The sequence below is a fragment of the Pteropus medius genome, unplaced genomic scaffold, assembly GCF_902729225.1.
Source record: "Pteropus medius unplaced genomic scaffold, Ma_sr-lr_union100, whole genome shotgun sequence".
NCBI lineage: Eukaryota > Metazoa > Chordata > Mammalia > Chiroptera > Pteropodidae > Pteropus > Pteropus medius.
Window position 1 is genome coordinate 2,665,960 of NW_024355205.1, and position 16,229 is coordinate 2,682,188.

The 16,229-nt window shown below is 35.0% G+C and overlaps 1 long non-coding RNA gene across 2 annotated transcripts in view; it reads left to right on the forward strand.

Moving 5' to 3' along the window:
* Nucleotides 1–16,229, forward strand: part of LOC120598669 (uncharacterized) — a 103,571-nt gene that overhangs the window by 36,812 nt on the left and 50,530 nt on the right. The gene's annotated exons all lie outside the window — the stretch shown is intronic.

The following is a 16,229-nucleotide window of genomic DNA, read 5'->3' on the forward strand; positions in this document are numbered from 1 at the left end:
ATCTAATTTTCCCAATAGTTATGCAGAGAATGTCATAAAATGATTTCAAAAGATAGTGCAACTTGTAGTTTTCAAACATTTTATTTTGTTTTTCAGTGTATAGAAAGATAAATGATATCTACGAATCAGTTCTAAAAAGTTTTTTTTAGAACCACGTTACTTAAGATTGCTGAATATTAAGTTACAAACTTTTCTGTCATATGGCATTTAACAAACCAGGGCCAGTGTTTTATAGCTAAAGTATTAACTAAACATGCATGTTACCTAGCCACTTTAACAGACAACAAACAGACTCAGAGATGATACTCAGTCATTGAAGGGACATTACCTCTCCTTTTGCTTTTCTCCTTCGTGGACCCAAGCTGACCATTTGGTTCTCAGCAGTCCCCTTCCTCAGAGGGCAGGCACACAAGCAAGTCTGCATAGACAATATGAGGAGTAGGTGGCACTTTTCCTAGCTGGGGCATTTGAAATCTTCCTCTGAAGAAGGTTTTGGTTGCTCCTCCTGTTGCATTTCTTCCGTCAGTTCTATTCTCTGGTTTGATAATCTTCCCCATCTCCTGAGCCATTTGAAACAAACAATATAACTTACAATGTTCAATAATTTGTCCATTTAACAGTAATTTATGGAACATATACTGTTTGCCAGACACTATTACCAGCCCTGGAGATGCACTCATGAACAACACGGCTAAAAAGTCCTGACCCCATGTAGTTTTTTTGAAGTGAGGCAGGGTGTGGGGAGACAGACAATAAGTTAATACATACAATATATTGAGATGGTAAGTGTTGTGGACAAAAATAAACAAAGATGAGAGAGAGTGCTGGGGTAGGTCCAATTTTAAATCTGGTGCTCAGAGAAAGCCTTCATGAGTAGGTATAAGCTGAGTGAAGACTTTACAGAAGTGAGAGAGCAAACCATGTGTGAATCTGGGAAAACATCTATGGAGAGAGAAGAGAAAGAGTAAAGGTGTGAGGCAAGAGTGAGGCTAGCCATTTCAGAGTCAGCCAGAAAGCTAGTGTGGTGGGAATGGGATGAGCTAAGGGGATAAGATGAGGTTAGAGAGCGATGAGGATGGGGAGAAGTAGGAAAAAGACTCCGCAGGGGCTAGGGCCTTTAGATCTTCCTAAGGCCTATGCCTTTCACTACAGGTCAGAAGTGAGCACTAGTTACACTGTTAGTGGCTCTAATTATGTCCTAGGGACTGTGCTCCACACTTGTCCTGCATTTCCCACAATGGCTCTGGCTGTTAGATATTATTACCACTATTTCACAGATGAACAAACTAATGCCCAGAAGGAGAAAGGAATTTGCCTAGGATTGCACAGTTATTAAGTAGCTGAGAGCAGGAAATAAGCCTACCTAGTTTTCAAATATGCATACACACTTTGCCCTATGCAATCCATTTTGCTAAGGTTCACAATTTAGTGGAGGAAAGAAAAAATTGGGGGGTAAATATTGAGATAGTTAATTTGCTTTTATAAAAACATCATTCAAGATCTTAACTCATACAAGGTTTAGAATAAATTCCAGATGTATTAAAAAATTAAATATAAGTTAAGTCTTAGAAGACTAGGAGTACATAAGAATGTATGTTTAGCAAATTGCAAGGCAGAAAAAAATGCACTAAGATTAGATATGATAGAAAAAATTAGAAAGAAAAAGTATGACCATATAAAAATTTTAAGCCTCGTACAAAAATTGAGGGGTATTTTAAATTTAGATATTCAATAAAATAGGGTCGATTTTTTAATTTTATAAAAGCTCATATAAACTATATGAGAAATAGCAATGAAAATTCGATGAAAAATGCAAGGGATCTAAACAAAATTTTAAAAGGTAGAACTATAGTTTACAAAATTTTAAAAGGTAGAACTATAGTTTACAAACATGGAAAACTTTAATTTCACTAATAATCAAATAAAATAATTAAAATATTTTTCATCTATAAAATTAGCAGTCTTTTATGTTAATACTGGTAAATGCTAGCAAGGATGCATAGAAGAAAAAACTTCTACTGTTGCTGTTACTTATGTAGCTTATTAATGTGTATGTTCCAGCTATAATTTCTCCTTGGCAAAGATTTTTGCTTTTGCATCAAATGGAATTCAAAATGACTTTTTTAATACACAAGAATTTTGGCTGTGGCAAAATCAGCACAATGTAGTAAGCATACCTGGATCTCCTGGTAAGCCATTTGCTGATAGGTACTCTTGAATATGCTCATTTATTCTTCACAGGAATGTACACATTGACGAGAGCCTGAAGATAATGCATTCTTAGAAATAACAGGAAAAGAAAATCTTTGTAATCCCTATAGTGGCCAGAGCTGACCATTCTGTGTTTCTGAAGATTACTATTTCATGTGTCAGTTGGTGATTAAAGAAGGAACGTCTTTTAGATTGTTGCTGATGGTGAGGACTTTCTATACATCTGGATCTCAAACAACTGAATGTCTGTAAAAGCTCTGTTACTAGTGCCAAGGGCTTTTACATGTGCACATGTATGACTTTTCCACTTACTCAGCCTCATCCTAGTCTGGAGAAAGGTGCCCATGTAGTCACATGGCATGTTCCAGTCAAGAGATGTCCTGACTAAATTCCCATAGGAAATACTATTTGACTTCTTCTTACACAATCTACCATGTCTCCAATTTGCACATAAGAACTTTTTAATAGTAGTTTTGAAACATTATTTGAAATATCTATATTATTCTGATAAAAATTGTTTAGGTTTTGCTTGATACCATTTAGTACCAAGAAAGTTGACTTTGGCGAACAACTTTTCGAGTTGGGATTTGGATTTTTGAGGAAGTGATATATCCTAGAAACTTCTACAATTATCCATTTAACCTTCATAATAAATAAGAGAGATCCATTTATTTTACCTAAGAAGATTTGACAGTACCTTATGAAATACACACTTAGCATGTGGAGAATAATTTGTTCATTAGAGCCTACATAATTAAAATTGTCATCATACAAATGGCATTTAAATCCATGACTTTCAATAAGATCACCACAAGATTGAGTAGGTAGAGGGAAAAAATGATGACTGAAGCCCTGGACCCTCCAATGTCCAGTGTCTGGGGAGAACAGGAGGGACCAGCAAAAGTAATATAAAAGGAGTGACCAGTTGGGTAGGAGGAAAATCGAGAGAGTGAAGTGTGTCTTAAGTTAAAAAATTAATCAAGAAGAAGAGAGAGGCAGAATGTGTCACGGATAGATCAAGTAAAATGATGATGGAGAAGTGACCGTTAGATTTAGCAGCTGGAGGACAGAGTGCAGTTTCAGTGATGTGTTGGAGTGAAAGTCTTTCTTAGTTTAAGAAAACTAAGAGGAGTGAAATTGGAGGCAGTGAGAACAGACAACATTCTTAAGGAGATTTCCCGCTAAGAGGAAGAAAGAAATGGCTTAGTAGCTATGGGGAAATGGGACCAAGGAAAGGTTTCTAAATTATGTTTTGTTTGGTTTTGTTTGTTTTGTTTTTATGACAAAGATTCAGGAGAAAATGAAAAATAGTTTCTGTTCAGGCAGAGGGCTGGTGTAGGCATAATTTTGAGGTAGCTACAGTTTATGTTTGGTACTCTACAACTTTCTTTTTCCCTTCTTCACAGCAACCCAGAAAGGTTAAAATTATTATTTCTGCAGATGATGACAATATAATATGAAAAGAAGTTACATAGCTTGCCTAGGGCACACACTATCCTATGCCCACAGGCAATGCCTTCAATGTCCTCCCCCAAATGTACTTACAGTCTTCCAAGCTCTATCATTTCTACAGGTCATTTTGATCTGTTGCTCTTACTTCTTGCTCTCTCTTTCCATCTGCCATCAAACTTTTATGGCCAATTATCACTGAATTTTTGGCCAGATAAAAGATTTCTGTAAAAGGTGTGATTGTGTTGCTCCTTGAGGAGAAATTGTATTTTGAGCAGTTATTCTTAGAGAGAAATCAAAAGGCTGCTTCAAGAGCCCTGGGTTTGAGAGCTAAGTGTACCATTTCTAGCTGTGGGCTTAACGTAAGTAATTTAACTGCTCCAAACCACACATATTCCAACTATAAGTCAGAAGGAAGAATCTACCTTGCAGTTTCCTTAAAGTTAGAGATAGAGCATAAAAAAGTACCATTGTGGATGTTCCACAAATTCCTGATGTTTGCCTTATCAATAAAAGTTATTAAACCAAAAGACTATCCCTTACAGTAAAGTGGGACAATATCATGACATGCACATGAGAAAGATTCTAGAAAATGTCCCAGTTTCTTCAAATTCTGTCACACGGTGGGTATGTTGAAAATCATCTGAGATCTAGATTCCAATTGCCCTAATTTTCAGGTGTAAGACTATGGATGACACACCTTCTTTGAGACAGTTTCCTCACCGATAATGATAGAAACCTATGTTACATTAGTGCTTTATGGACTATCAAATGGAGTGAAGACAATGAGTGGAAGAAGATTATGATAGACTTATTCAAAATTAACATATGGCTTCCAAGATTACCTCCATCCTTCTAGATTTCCCAAGCATCTAGCAATTGCCTTTGTGCAAAGTGGATTTTGTAGATAGGAGATAGAATTAGCTTTGAAATGTCTTCTAAATGAGCCCATCTGGTTATTCAGGGAAGGCTCTATGTATTTTAGATCCCTGCCCAAATGCAATGTTCCTTTTCATTTTTTTTTTGTTGACTGTGTATAACATTTTTAAATAAAGAGAATACTATATATATTTCAAATTCATATACTCTCACTGTTTTAGATAAGACATTTGATTAATGTTTTGTAGTACTTCTTATGGTATATAAGCAATTAGACTTACTCTTATCTTTTGAGCTTCCATGAAAAACACTAGGTAGTTAAACCTTAGCATTTTTTTAATCAGAACTGTTACTGCCAACATTTAATACCAGCCCATTTCTGTTAACAGATATTTCTGCATCCATAGAGCTCAAAGCCAGTTCAACTGTCACGGACAATACAAAAGCAAACCCTATATCTTTTCCACTAAGTTGAATTTTATATTTCAAATCATCTTTATTTCACTATAATCTGAGATATTTGACCTACTCTGGGTTAAATTACTAACGAAAAATACTCCTTTAAAAAGCAGGACTTGAGTTTTCATTTCTTAGCACACCATATGCATAGCATAAGCCTAAGGGGATCATGGAGAATTGGGAAGTTAAGTCAAGTGGAAAAAGAATTTGAAGATGGAAGAGATAAACTGAGTGAAAAAGTTCCATGAAGAACTTGGCATATCTTGTCGAGTAAAACAGACATAGTAAATTCCTGAGGGTTATTTACTTCTTAGTAAGAAACAGCCAAACTTTTTACTCCCTTTATCAACATAAATTTTCAAAAAATTATAATGAGCTTTTTTCCATGCTTTTATTTTGTAGTTATATATTTGTGAAATCCTTGGCTCTCATTCAAGAGAATAAAACTGCCAATTTCTAAAAGGTACCCCAAAATATCACAAGTTTGAAGATCTTTCTTGTAGTGTTACATATAATAGTAAAACAACCGAACAGAAAATAATTCTACACACAACGGTATTTTGGTAAGGCAGACTGTTGCCTGGAAATTTAAAATTATGTTTACAAAGAGCCAGGGATTACACCAGAAAATACTCAGATTAAATAAAAATTGGTGGATATGAAATTATTAACATAAAATTATCTGAATTTTTATGCAGATGTATACATATATAGCTGTATATATGTACACACATTTTTTGTATACATGTACATGTATAATAGGAATACGCATATAAAAAAGTTTGGAGAGAAATTAACATAAATAACATTATAGTTTGTTTTTGCTGGGTAGCTGTATTAGAAAGACCTGTGCTCATCCACATACATTTTTAGGTGGTTAAGTCTATTACAAAGGTTATAAATGTATTATTTCAACTCATTTATGTATGTGTGTTCATTATAGCACAGCTTTATTGTGGAAAAGATTTAAAGCGACTAGTTTTAAGTCACTAGAACAATCTAAATTGAGCACCAAAAAAACTAAAATGTTTCACAAATAAAAGAAAAAAAATGTTTTTCAGGCTTTTAATGGCTGCCATCTAAATATCCTCTCCCAAAACACACACCCACGCACACATGTGTGCACACACACACTTGCTCGCATGCACACACACACACACTCCCAACATTCATAACATACACAATTACATGTGCTCTCAAGGCACTAGCAATCTTGTGGGCTAAAACCAGCCCAGTGCCTGTTTTTGTTTTGTTTTGTTTTGTTTTGTTTTGTGTTTTGTTTTGTTTTGTTTTGTTTTATTGAGGCCTCATGAGCTAAGAAGAGATTTTACACTTTTAAAGCGTTGTTGAGGGTGGGGAGGAGGAAGAGTGGAGCAATGAAGTACATGCAACAGGGATAGTATATGGCCCTCAAAGTCTAAAATATTCACTATATGCAATCTTTTACGGAAAATGTTTGCCAGCTCCTGCCCTATTTTCCAGCATACTTCTGGAATCTCTGATGCAAATCCTGGAAAAGCCCTTTTCCCTGGGCTTGGCTGAAAGAAAGGAAGTCATTGAGACATGGAGAGTTCATACTAAAATTTACATACTAAAACAATATGTTAAAATATGAATTATAGAAATGTTTTAAATGTTTTTATTATTTTTACATTCATAAATTAATGTAGACAAATTTAACAAAATATTTCCACACAGTTTTGTTCATGACTAAAGAAAATAACATCTGGTTAGTAGGATTCTATGCTTTCAAACAATAACTATGTCTTTAAAAGTTCTTCCCTTAAGTAGATTCACTATTTCTTTAAACTTATTTAGAAAACCTCAAATTCATAGAGTGCAAAGTGAAACTATGGCCTAAATTTTCTTAATTACCAAATAAATGGAGTTCAACACAGAGACCTGCACAGACTATGTCACACAAAGAAACAGACGAGATAATCACAGAAATGACCGGGAAGAAAGAAAGTGCACATGTGGCACAAAGTGCCAGGGGTGACACTTTGAATTACAAAATTGTGCTATATATCAAAATAGAGTTAATAGCAAGACAAACAAGTAGACATCATTCCTTTCAGCATGAGCAACATTTGGCTCCAAGCTAGAGGCAGAAAAACATGCATGCAGAGAGAGATTATCTCTAATTTATTAAGAAGACTAAGATGTATTCATTGACTCCTACATTGAAATGAAAGGAGAAAAAATATTTTATGTCCAAATAACTAAATGTCCTTAATCCTCACCTTGCAAAACAATCACCTCACCAGAACTGCCACACGGACAGATAAGGCCTTAGAGTTCCCTACTGAAAGAAAATTTCCCCAACCAACTGCTGAGGGAAAGAGAACTATAGGACGAACCCACTAAACACTCACAGAAAATATTGAACTTAAAGGAGAATAAAGACTAATTTATTAATCAAATGTAAAGATATCCTGAAATATGTCAACATGATCGAGCAATAGAACTGTGAAAAGCAAAATCAAACACTGGGACACACACATGCAACTGATAATCCTGGTAGGATTCTCCCACAGAACACTTGAGGCTGGGTCTATAATACACCACAATTCATTACTTCGGGTTTTGACCTGCATTGTTGTTTAATGTCCGAGTTTATGACTGAAATGGCAAGTCAACTGAAGATTAATCATTCATCTAGCCAGTCATTCCTTGGAAATACATTTATTTATTTATTCACTTTATATTTTTGACAGATATAATTGTATATATTTAAAGTGTACAACATGATGATTTGATATACATATACTTTGTAGAAAGATTACCAAGATCAACATAATTAACACATCCACACCTCACAGAGTTAACTGTCGTGTGTGTGTGTGTGTGTATGTGTGTGCAGTGAAAATACTGAAGATCTAATCTCAACAACTTTCAAGTATACAATACCATATTATTACCTATAGTCATCATGCCATAAATTAAATCCTCATAACTTATTGTTCTTGTAATTGAAAGTTTGTGTAGTTTGACCTGCATCACTCCATTTCCTCCTCCCCTCACCCCCCAGCCTCTGGCATCCTGGCAACCACCATTCTATTTTCTGTTTCTGTCAATTTTTTTTTTTTTAAGATTCCACATGTAAGTGATACCATACATTATTTGTTGTTCTCTGTATGGCTTATTTCACTTAGCATAATGCCCTCCAGATTCATTCATGTTGAAAATGGCAGGATTACCTTCTTTTTTATGGCTGAGAAATATTCCTGTGTGTGTGTGTGTGTGTGTGTGTGTGTGTGTGTGTGTGTGCCAGTCTTTTTCCATTCATCAGTTAATGGACACTTAGATTATTTCCTAATGTAAGCTGTACCAATTTACATTCCCACCAACAATGTATAAGAATTTCCTTTTCTCTACATCCTCACCAACATTTATCTCTTGACTTTTTTCTTGATAATAGCCATCCTAACAGATGTGAGATGACATCTCATTGTGGTTTTGATTTGCATTTCTCTGATTACTGATGTTGAGCACCTTTTCGTATACCTATTGGCAATTTGTCTGCCTGTGAAAATTTATTATGGGTCTATTATGTTCTAGGCACTATGCTAAGTGCTGGAACCACAGAGATCACTAAGAACAGCAACTTCTAAGGAGCTCACAGTATAATTTGGAGACAATTGTATATACAAACAGTTATAATCTTATATTAAAGTATTGCAAATGTACAAAGTGCTACATGGTGTGAAATAAGAGAAACAGAACCACTTGTTGTGAGAATCTAAGGGAAATCACCAGAGAGTACCTCAATAAGTTCTTCAGGTAAACAAGTGTGGAGTGAAATAGCATAGGAAGAGAAAAGAGCAGGTACTTCTAGAGTAAATAGTTGGGAATAACATATATCTTAGAAAGACTTGAAATAAATCCGTCTATGCAGCAAATTTTGGGACAGCATGACATGGCAGTATTTAAAGCTCAAAGCTCAATTTTCAATAAAGAAATTGGCTGAATTCAAAATGATTATTTTGAGAATAATCCTAATATTTCACTGGTGCAGTTGCATTGGTATATGTGAATGAGAGTTCTGGTGTTCAGTCTTTGCAGTAGTATATACTGTGTGTGCTATTGTATGTGTTCACAAGCATGTATATGTCTAAAAGTAAAGATCACATCTTGTTTTAGGATCTGGAACAATTTCTTCCCATCATAATGGCTTTCCAAATTAGATTGAATTAAAATGTATCAAAATAAAGATCTATGCAAAAGTGTTGGCCACATAGTAGGCAAGAAAGAGCTAATGCTTTCTGCTCTAGACTCATCTGGCAAACTGCATTCCACAAAAGAGGGTATATATCTTGCATTGGAAGAGTGTTTGAAATTGGGAGCAGAAAAGGCTATGGAGTGAGAATCTTTGCTTCACTGGAGAACAAGTCTCCACCCTGACCACCAAGAAGCTATTCATTTCTGCTCAAAACCACAGGACAACACAAACAGTCCTTCTAGCCTGCTGAGAGCAGTCAATGGAACCACAAAAACCACAGAGATCTGAGAGTTATGTGGCCAACAGGGTCCTGAGGCTAGGCTGCTCAGTATGGACTCTGGCCAATCAGGCTACAGAGACAAGGTCTGCTCAGTGGGACTGGGGGCCAGAAAAAAAACCTAAAAGCAATCAAGATGGACCCAAAGAGAATTAGGAATGTGATGAGTGAAGTCATCGGCCTGTGGCCCAGGGTGGAATTTCTCAGAGGCTGTAAGGTTAGGGACCTTCCCTTACAGTGCCAAAAAGCAAGTGCAGAGAGGATTGCTGTGCAAGGCAGAATCGAGACTGACACAGAAGAACATAGAACTCACAAAATGAACCCCTCAATCCAGGCAACAGCATAGCACTTCTCATGAGGAGGACAGCCTATGGTTACACTGAAAACATCAAGTTCCAGCCAATTCAAAAGGTGCAAGGAGCTTTGATATCAAAATAGTAAGAATTAGAGAAGTACTGAAGAAGGCAGAAAGGCAAAGTCAAAGCTCTGTCATTAAATAAGCAGGGCAGAGACTTGATATCTCAGTTCTTGGGCTAGAATGACCCCATTCTTTAGTGAGTAGAGAATGACTGAGAAGGGAGGAGGAAAGAGAAGGAGAGTGGTAGGGGAAAACATAAGGGTAAAAGTCCCAAGTATTTAGTTGGCACTATATACAAAAATAAATAAGTATAATCCTGCATTATAAAAAAAAAATACCTGAACTGAGATCCCCATGTGCAATTAGGCGGTCAGGGTATTGATGCCCACTGGGAGGCTGCCATAGAAATGGCACCTGGCTGGCAAATGATGAGACAAATGGAGCCTGAATAGATGCTATCTTTGATATGGCATTTCCTATTCTACAGACCAGAAGCTCTCAAATCTGATTCCTGATCTCACTGTATCATAAAGTTACACTAAATGCTTAACCTCTCAGGATCTCAGTTTTTTCTTTATGAAAAAGGAAGATAAGGTCCAGAAAAAGATAAGGCTCACACAAAAGAAAAGTAAAAATGTCTGACCTTTATAACCAAGTTAGTACTTAACTAGGACCACTTAACATGGATCAATTAAATAAATCAATATACATCAATTAATTATAACCCGAGGAGTCCAAAATTATTTTATTTTCTAGAACTCTGATTTCGTCCAATGTTTCACATGCAGAGATTCCTATGTAAGAATATCCTTACTTTATAACTAATTTGCTATGAAGATAGAGCACTATTTTTTTTTCATTCCCAATCTGCAATTCATTTAGGCTCCTCATTACATTTGGTCATGCGACAGATTTAAGTAGAGAAAAGAGTCTCCAAGCACAGACAGCAACTAATGGGAGGGATAATAGAATAAGAGACCAAAAAGACAGCTTTGGTTAGAATAAGAGTTCCAGTATTTCCCAAATCTGTCAGCCTCACAATGTGGTATTTCAGTAAGGGTTGAGTCATGACTCCATTTCAATTACTCCATAAAAGAAAGAAAACTGTGCGTGACAGTAGACCATGAACACTCTATAGCTGCTAAATCACTGCAAAAAAAAAAAAAAAAAAAAAGGCAGGAGTTGTGCACTTTATCAATAATGTAGTAGTAAAAAGCATCCAAATGTTTGAAAGCCAGGTATAAGGCGCATTCCGTGTGTGTGAGAGAGAGTTGGGGGAAGAAGAAGAAAGGAAGAGATGGAGGACACATCCACCATGCAGTGACTGCAGCATTCTTTGACTGTGGCTGCATCACTCTAATTTCAGTGGTTACACTGCCTCCTCTTCTGATTAGAATGTTCCTTTGCCTCTTTCTGATAAGAATGCCTGTCATTGCATTTAGGGTACATCCAGGTAATTCTGGATAATCTCCCCATCTGAATATCTTTAATCATATCCTCAAAGTTTTTGCCGTATAACCTTCATTGGTTTCAGGGATTAGGATATGAACATATGGGAGGGCAGGCATTATTCAGCCTATCATATGTGCTATTATTATTACCCCAGAAACAGGTTCTCAAAGCACCTTGTTCTGTTCCATTAATTCATAGCTCTAACCACAACTGTATTAAATACTTATTTTCTTGATTATTTATTTACTGTTTCCCACAGCTAAATGAAATTTCTGAAAACAGGACAATATTTGTCTTCCTGTCTGTTGTGTTTACTATTATATCTTCATCACCATCCCTTATCTCAATTGAACATAAATTTTGGCACATAATAGATGCTCGGTAAATACTTATTGAATTACAAAAAGATTCCCATTTTAAAAAAGAGGAAAGAGGTTGAAATTATTTGCTCAAGTTCACATAATCAGTAAATAGCAAAACAGGACCCTGATTCCAAAACCCATGAGTTCTATTCTGCCTTGCACTGAGTCTGACAATATTTATTACATATCTTTCTGGTTTTAGGATTTTGATTCTCAAACCTCATTTTTCCTTTTTAAAAAAATTTCCTCCTGCCTTATTTTGAACACAAACTTTATAACAATAACATAGTTTTGAACACAAACTTTATAACAATAAGTTATAAAGTTATAAAGTTTGAGCACAAACTTTATAACAATAACAGTTTTGCATTTAACTACCCCAAAATAAGTGGCATGCTTAATTATATTAATTAGATATAAAATATCTACAAAAATCCTTTTTTTTCACATTGTGATTTCTGTCAATTTCCAGGGTTGCAAGAATATGCCTGAAGACCTTGATAGAAATCCATGGTCACCCTTGTCTTTCATTCTCAGAAGCTAGCCCCTTTTCTTTCTTTTCTTTTCTTTTTTTTCTTTTCTTTTCTTTTCTTTTCTTTTCTTTTCTTTTCTTTTCTTTTCTTTTCTTTTCTTTTCTTTTAATTAAGTTTATTGAGGTAACATTGGTTAATACAATTATATAATTTTCAGGTGTACATTATAATTTGACATCTGTATATTCTATTGTGTTTACCACCCAAAGTCCAGTTTCCTTCAGCTACCATATATTTGATTCCCTTTATCCACTTCTCCCTCCCCCTCCTCCTCTACATGTGACTCCCTTTACCCCGTCTATCGCCCTGCTTTTCCTCAACCCCTACCCTCTGGTAAGCACTAGTCATTGTCCATGTACATGAGTCTCTGTTTGTCCTGTTCATTTGTTGCTTTTAGGTTTATATCCTACATATAAATGATATCATGTGATTTACAACATTTTCTGTCTGGCATATTTCGCTGAGCATGATTATCTTGAGGTCCATCCATGTTGTTGAAAATGGCAGTATTTCATCTCTTCTTATGGCTGAGTAATATTCCATTGTATATATGTACCACAGCTTCTTTATCCAATCATCTATCATAGGGCAATTCAGTTGCTTCTATGTCCTGAGAAGCTGGCCCTTTTGATACTTATTTCTGGAAACTATAAAAGCAAACCATCCTTACAAGAAAGTCATAATAATTTAAAAATCTCTATTTCTAAACTGTCATGAGTATTCTAAGACTGCTTGTGAAATTAGTCAGCCCAGTTAATGCAGAATGAGGACTTGTATTTGATGGAAACACAAGACCACTAGATCTTTCTGTCAAGTCTCAGATTAGCAAACATTTTATTTTCCTTCCTCTCTGTGAGCTATGACTCTGAGAGAGAAAATGTGGCTACTATCAGAAGTGTGTAAGATTCACTTGCCATTCACACTGCTATCTATAAGCATGAAATGCTAACTAAGGAATTGAGTGTTGATAGAGAAAAGAAAAAACTTGTGTTATATTATTAAAATCTTGATTACAGTGTATTCTTCCTGTGGCAAAATCTTGGGACTTAGATTTCCTTTCTTTTTTTCCTTTTTCTAGAATAAAAGAATAGATTTTATGATATTTTTAAAATAAGAAAAACCTTTTTAAAAAGTGTTTTCACATGTTTGAAAATATAAAATATTTTCATATCTAAACAGTAAGAAAAATATAGTCCCAAGGGACCAGTATTTAAGGGTGGCTAGACAAAAAGAAGCCTTTGGAGGAATAATTAAGTAAAGAAGTCCCCAGCGAGGATCAAAAGGGCTTCTAGAAAATACAGAAAGTGCCACATAGGGAAAGAAGAGGCATTGAGAGGAAGAAAAGACTCTTAAATCATTCTTTTATCTACAAAATTGAAAACAGTTATAAATTTGTTAAAGCAAGAAAGACAAGTTCTTGATAGAAATGAGCAAATGTATGATCATAGTTCCAGAAAACAGGAATTAGAACTCATTACACTTTTTAAAATAATGAGACTATACCAACTTGGCTTTTCAGCAGTCACTTTCCTGGTCCTTATCACCAGAAAATGGAGAGAAGTAGAGGGACTCAAGGAACACTCACAAAATATGTCAACAGAACATAAGTGATAGGCTGAATGTAAAGACACAGACAAATCAATGATAACTCCTTGGCTTATGTTATGTGAGTGGAGATGCCATTCGTTGAGATGAAAAATTGGAGATGATACATTTTGATTTGTGGAGAAACCAAGCTTTTAAAATATTAAATATGAAGTTATTTTAAGGCATCTGGAAGTATAAATCTAGAACTCAGAAGAGATGTTTTAACTTGAGATGAAAATTGGTAATTGTCAACATTTAGGTGGCATTTGTGCATGTGGGAATAGATGAGGCTGTCCAGGTAAAGAGTATACAAAGAAAGATGTAGTCCAGAGCCCTAGAGATTTCCGATATTTAGAAGTGAAAAAGAAGAGATGAGGTCAGCAATGGGGATGGAAATGTTTTCCGAGAACAGAGTGATGTCTTGAGAAAAACAATGAGAGTGTTTCTAGACAATCTCACTTGCGTTTGAGTCGAGCTCTACCACTTATCAGCTTTGTCCACTTGGGGAAATTATTTAACTTCTCTAAACCCCAGATTACTTTTGAATTTGGAGAAGTATTATTACATATTCACAAGCCTCAAAACGAGCTGCCTGTAGTTCCCTGAGGCATCTACAAAACAAGAGAAATTCCTCTTTTGATTCAATTAAAATAACATTTCTTAAAGTATGAGAAAATCAGTGAGACAAATAATATATATCCAAAGGTTTTATATAGTGCTTGCAAGAATTTTATTCCTACTTCTAAGTGCTTTCTTTCTAAGAAAATGATTGACATATTTGCACAATAGGTAGAACAGGTTAATGCATGGGTTGATTTATCTGTTCATACCTAAAAATGATTCTCCTTACCTGAGGCACTTGTGATACCTACCTCACCAAATCTTGAAGAATTTAAAAAATTTCTTTAGAAAGGCCAACTTGTCAGCCAGGAGATGTCTCAAATAAGTTTTCAACCAATTTCTCTGTCTGAGGGGGAAAATGTGATAAATTTCTCTGTCACAGAGAAAATTCATCTAATCATATCTATCTCATAATTTATAACAAAACACATTGATTTCTGGATAAAGTTCCCAAAACTTTTAAAATACATGTTATATTTGGAGAATAAATTTGTTGTCCAGAAATTTGAAATGATCATTCCTTTAGATTCAAATGACTCCAAAATTCAGCCAAGTTTAGAAATCTTCCTTCTTATTTCATTTAACAAGTTCCAATAAATCTAAAAAAAAAAACAAAACAGTTTTCTCTCTTTATTCTATTAGTTGGATATGTACTACTTTAATTTATTAATATATGTTGCTTTTAACAATAATATAAGCTACCAACAGCAAATGATATATGCACATTAATTTTTATACACATAATTGCAGTTCTCATTATGTACCTAGGTTGATTTTCAAAATCCATCAAAGAAATATAATTTATCCAGACAGAAATAGTAATAATTTTCTTTTTAATATTAATAAAATGTATATTAGTATTATTAATGGCATATAAATTACATTATACAACTATACAACTTCACAGTGCCATCACTTAGATTGTGTTCCACTGGGACTCTCTGTGCTTTATAGAGGGTCATTTATATGTATATGTATATATACGGGTTTGCATCTTGTCTCTGAAAAAGAAATGATGCATCCTAACATTTCATTTTTATTCTCTTTGGAGAGTATTTCCCCATTGGAAAACAGTTTGTTTGGTTTGGAGCTATTAAAATTGACTTCTAAGTTCCAAGTTTAAGAGAACGAACACTCTTCTTAAGCCTACAGGCATTTATTTGAATAGAAGTAACTTGTATTAAAAGATATAATTTTGCAGGTATAACTGGCTAAAATAAATGAACACATCTAAATTAGAAATAAATAAACAAATTTTTTTCAATAATATTGAAATGCAAACATATGAAGCAAATCAGAATTATGGATGCTCTTTTTCAAATTAATCTCTCCTTTATATGGTTTCTTACTTGCTTATGCCTTGATTCTCTAGGGGATAGCAAAGGAGGAGCCAATACAGAAAGGTATGCAGAAAGGTTACACAGACCAGTCAGGTTACCATCCACTCTGAATATTTCAGCAAGAAGGAATTCACTCCCCCATTCTCTAATTAAGATACCTTGAAGACAAAAAAGCTTTTTTTTATAGTGAAGTAAAACTACCTCTCAGAACTTTCTAGATATTGGTTCTAATTCTTAGAAATAATGGAACTTATTATCTCAGTTCAGGGTGCTATAACAAAATGCCATAGACTGGATGGTCTAAACAACAGACACTTATTTTCTTACAGTTCTGGAGTCCAGGAAGCCCAAGGCCAAGGCACTGAGGTTAAGTTCTGTGTGAGGGCTCTCTTCCTGGTTTACAGATGACCATCTTCTCTCTGTGTCCTCACATGGCCTTTCCTCATGGTTGGTGCATGTGCCTGAAAAAGGAGGGAGCT